At 36.6% G+C, this 5,216-nt stretch overlaps 1 pseudogene; it reads left to right on the plus strand.

Annotated features, from left to right (window-relative positions):
* The first annotated feature begins 1,447 nt into the window (after positions 1-1,447).
* LOC113406256 lies at positions 1,448-4,129 on the plus strand (annotated as a pseudogene).
* The last annotated feature ends 1,087 nt before the right edge of the window (positions 4,130-5,216 follow it).

The following is a 5,216-nucleotide window of genomic DNA, read 5'->3' on the forward strand; positions in this document are numbered from 1 at the left end:
GGATACAGACTAACACGGCTACTCCTCTGAAGCAAAAGATAGTTTTACTTTATGTTGTGTAAAGCGCAGGTTGGCCATCCTGAGTTGAATATTAATTTGACTTCCGTAAGGCTTGGCAAGCTCACTCCATGAGATGGTCCACTGGCTCAGGTGACCTTGTGACACTCCTATTTTTGAAAAACTGTACAAATAAATTCATTATGTAAAACGTTACTGAAAGCCAGTACAACTCAAAGCCAAAGAAATGGTGGGAGCTGAGCTTGAATGGGATTTTCTAGAGCACCCAAGTGTTTGCCTAGTTCTGCTCCCATTGAAGTCAAAGAGAACAGTTAGGCCACCTTTGAGCACTTTCCAAAATCCCAGTCCCGAGGAATTGTTTGGGCTTTTCAAAGCTTCTGATGAGGTAACAAAACCGCTGCAGCAACAGACCAGAATTTCTTTGGCTAGCACCTGGACTATCAGAAACATGTTCTGATTAGACAACAGGCCAGTCTCCAGCCGTTTTAGTGATTACTTGTCAGGGACAGAAGTATCATCCTGTCGACTCATCAGCATCGTGATCCTGGTCAGTGCTACTGCCACCAAATACCAGGATTTACTATCATGCTATCAATCCTGGACAATGTTCTGACCCCACCAAAGTGAGGAAACCAGACACCTCTATCTTCACGGTTGTGTTTCTAACAGAGCTGGTCAGAAAAAAAACTGTATATAATTGCCATCAAAAGACGTATTCTTTTTTAAAGTCAAACATCTCAAATTTCAGTGAAAAGGTTCACTGAAATTTTAAAAAATTAGGCAATCTATACAAATGTTGTCAAAAGCTGGGCTCCAGGAATGACTAATTGAGTCATGCGACATGATCTGTGCCTGTGAGCTCCCAGACACACACACAGACAAAAGCTGAATTTTCTTATCTTCTGCTCTTCTTTTCAATTAAGCCTTCTCTGTGCAACTGTCTTGTTTTGTGATCAAGACAGCCAGGACCAGTGGACAGCATCACAAACTGTGATCTACCACCTCAAGTTGCCTCACTGTTTTCATTAGGAACAACAAGCCACTTGAGAAATTTTCAGGAAAGGTTTTTAACATACAGAAGCTACAAGAGCTGGAACAAGGAAGTTCATGGTCTAGATCAGAGGTTCCCAAAGTGGGCGATACCGCCCCCTGGGGGGCGCTGGAACGATCCAGGGGGGCAGTAGTAGCCTCGGGTGCAATTGGGGGGCGTTGAATAAAAATAAGGGGGCGGTGGCAGCAAAAAGAAAGAAGAGAATATAAGAAAATGTTGAAAAACCGTTCGTACATGTTTCATCTGTTGTGTAACAGAGTTAAAGTTGTAGTGATTACTTTATTTTCCAAATAAATTCACAAATTATAACCGATCAGGTGTCAAGTCCGCCAACAGCTCTTAACAAGCAAGTGTTGGCAGGCGAGCGTGTCGCGCATTATGGGGAAGTCCAGCATGCATCGGCAGGAATATGTGCGTGTAATGACTTGTTTACAATACGATACTATAAATAGGCAACATGTATGAAATCTAATTTAGATTGTTTCTGAATTGTGTAAAAAGCAGTTAACAATAGTGCAATAAGTATTTAAAAAATTTTATTCATATTCAATACCTTCGATCTTTACGTATTACGGATCACATACAAAACAAATTGTATTATTGTTGTTTCAATAAAACAGCAATTTACACATGAGTATTTTTATACATTTTCTTACATATCTACCGTACGTTTCTGTGTCTCTAGTGCTTACTAATAATAAAATCGTAGCAGGCTTGTGTCGGTAAGTACTATTTGAAGTGTACAGTCAATATATTTGTCATATTTTTTATTATAATATTAACAAAAACAGGAGAATGAAATTGTAAAAAAACTGTTAACTATTAACATTTATTTATATCTATCGAATCATCTGTGTTAATTGGTAAATAAGGCATGTGTTAATAAGGAACAATTATTTAAATAAAGGCAAACTAAATTAAAACTATTAACTGATTTTTAATTGCATATTGATTATTTTTTAAATTAATTATTTCTTGATAAATTTAGTTTGATATTTGACAATTTAATATCAAATACATATATCTAATGCTGAGCAAAGAACAAAACCCAGTTTATTAGTTTCATTAGTATTTTAGTTTGGTTGTCTTTTGCCGTCTTACGCAAAAACCACTGTATACCTGATGTTGTGGGCGATATTCTAATAACACAACTATTGCAAAAAAAAATTGGTTCCGGCGAGAGAAATTGCACTTTTTCAATTATATATATTGTTATATATCTTGATAATTTTATACCCCTATTATGATAAATAAACACATACATTTTATTTCTTTTACAGATAATATCATGGCTGAACCCAAGAAAAAAATGTAGACAATATAGTACTGAATATTTGAATTATGGCTTTATTCAGTCGCCTACAAACAATACATTACCGATGTGCCTGATTTGCCAAAAAGTTTTATCAAATGAAGCTATGAAGCCTTCAAGACTACAAGAACATTTGACAAAAATTCATGCTGATAAGAAAGATAAGGATTTATCTTATTTTCAAGCACTTAAAGAAAAATTTTTGAGACAGCCGACATTGGCAAAACTCTTTTCAATAGCATCCAAAGAAGATGACGATGGGTTGCGTGCTTCTTACAACATTTCGTTACTGATTGCTAAATCGGGAAAACCGCATACTATTGCGGAAGAACTAATTCTACCGGCTATAAGTGAGGTAATACGCACTATGCTACACAAGCCAGTGTCTGATATTACCAAGAAAATTTCTTTGAGCAATAATACAGTGCAAAGAAGAATTGATGAAATGGCTCAAGATGTTGAAGACTCATTATGTGAGTATTTAAAAACATCCCAGTTCTCTATACAGCTTGATGAGTCAACTTTGCCAGGAAATGAAGCCTTACTTTTAGCATACATGCAATTCATAAAAGAAGAAAAAATTTGCCAAGAATTATTATTTGCTAAAAATTTGCAGACTGATACTAAAGGAGAATCGATATTTCATGCATTGGAAGAGTTTTTTAAAGAAAAAGAAATCCCCCTGAGTAATATCTTGTCAGTTGCTACTGATGGTGCTCCAGCGATGATAGGGCGCTACAGGGGTTTTCTTGCATATTTAAAAAAAGCGGTTCCGAATGTATTCGCTGTACACTGTGTCATTCATCGTCAACATTTAGTTGCCAAAAATCTGAGTGAACGCCTACATAGGTCATTACATTATGTCATTAAAGCAATCAACAAAATCAGAAGCAATTCATTGAATGACAGATTGTTTGGACAACTTCGTATTGAAAACGATGAAGAATTCAATCGCTTGCTGCTTCATACAGAAGTTCGTTGGCTATCAAAAGGTGCCTGTTTGGATCGGTTTTATAAACTCTTTGACTCAGTGCTAGAGTTCCTAGAAAACAAAGATGATGCTTTACGAGCCAACTTGATTGATTCCAAAAATGACATAGCTTATTTGACAGACTTGTTTAATAAATTTAATGAAACAAATTTACAGCTCCAAGGCGATGAGCTGAATTTAATCAAAACAAAAACTTTTATTTCCGCGTTTGTGGCAAAACTTCTTCTGTACAAATGAAATTTAGGACGAGGAGAATTCAGCCAGTTTCCAAATTTATCAACAGTAGAAAAACATGATGAAGACTTGCTTACCTATTGTCAGCACTTGGAGGCTCTCCATTCTGACTTCAATCAACGATTTGAAGATATTCTTAAAATGAACATACCCGATTGGGTTTTGGACCCTTTTTCCAAGTACAAACACAGAAGAATCTCCAAAATTACAAGAAGAACTAATAGAAACAACAACAAATGAGGAATTGAAATTTAAATTCAAAGACGGCTACCAACAGTTCTGGCTGCAAAAGCAGATACCTATACTTTATCCTGGATTATGGGCTATAGTACAAAAGTTTTTAATTGCATTTCCTTCATCATATTTAGTGGAACATGAGTTCAGTGCGGTCACAAATCTGTTAACTAAAAAAAGAAACTGACTGCAAATAGCGAATCGCGGTGATTTAAGAATGCTGCTGACAAAAATAGAGCCGAACATTAATAAATTGATAGCAGCGCACCAGGTTCATCCTTCTCATTAGGATTATTTTTAATGTTATTCGTAATTTTTATTTTAATATTATCCTTCGTTATCTTAATTTTCTGTGTGTAATGCGAATGTTATTATGGTTGATTTTAATAAATAATTTTATAATTTCAAGCTTCAAGATGTCTTATTTACAACATCTTTCTTTACTATATTGTAGGATGTAGGTAGAAATATAGATACATAAAAGAACGCAAATTTGTCACCGCGTCTTTCTGTTTGTTCGCTTAAAGAAGGTAGATTTCCAGGGGGGCGCTGAATAATTTTTTTTCTGAAAAGGGGGCGGTCGGCCAAATAAGTTTGGGAACCTCTGGTCTAGATAATACTTAGCCCTGCCATGAGTGCAGGGGACTGGACTAGATGATCTCTCGAGGTCCCTATGATTCTATGATTAAAATTAAGACTTACTTGTAAGATTGTTAAATGTTTCGCCTAACTTTGTCTTCTACTTTAAAATCTCTCTCTCTAACTCCCTAAAGGCCCCTACCCAAGGCTCACAAAATATAAACAGATTCTCCACCAAACACAACAGCTACATGAGGCATGTCTTGTAACAGGGGAGCACAGCATGTCTCCAGCAAGACTGAGATGAAGGCAGCAGACACAAACAGCAGTTGACTGTGTTTTCACTGCTGGAAAAAGAACAAATAGTTCACTTAGTAAAACGCTGCTGTCAGACACGAAAAGACTTCTAGGAACTGAGCCAAATAAGCCCTGGGGAGCTGAAGGAAAGGGGAACAAAGTGCTGCAGAAACTAGTCCTGAGGGAAACCTCTGCAAACAATCTTCCAGTGAAAAACACCTACACTTAAAGTTACATAAATAATGAGGGGAAACCCACCCACCGCACCAGTGCTAGCTAGGCAATCCTTTGCTCTTGCCAATGCTTCTTAGTTCCTTACACAAATTATTAAGTACACTGATGTGGAAGAACAAACCACCTACAACTTGTCCCAGCACATTTTTTTCCAGCAAATGTCTCTTCTTGTTATTTTAAAAAAATAATTCTTTCTAGCAACAAGGCTGTGCTGCTTTTGTCTTCCCCACAAGAAAACTTAACATCTTGGGAATGAGGGTGAGCAT

Source organism: Terrapene carolina, unplaced genomic scaffold (assembly GCF_002925995.2).
Source record: "Terrapene carolina triunguis isolate 2854851 unplaced genomic scaffold, T_m_triunguis-2.0 Scaffold88, whole genome shotgun sequence".
In the NCBI taxonomy this organism is placed as follows: domain Eukaryota; kingdom Metazoa; phylum Chordata; order Testudines; family Emydidae; genus Terrapene; species Terrapene triunguis.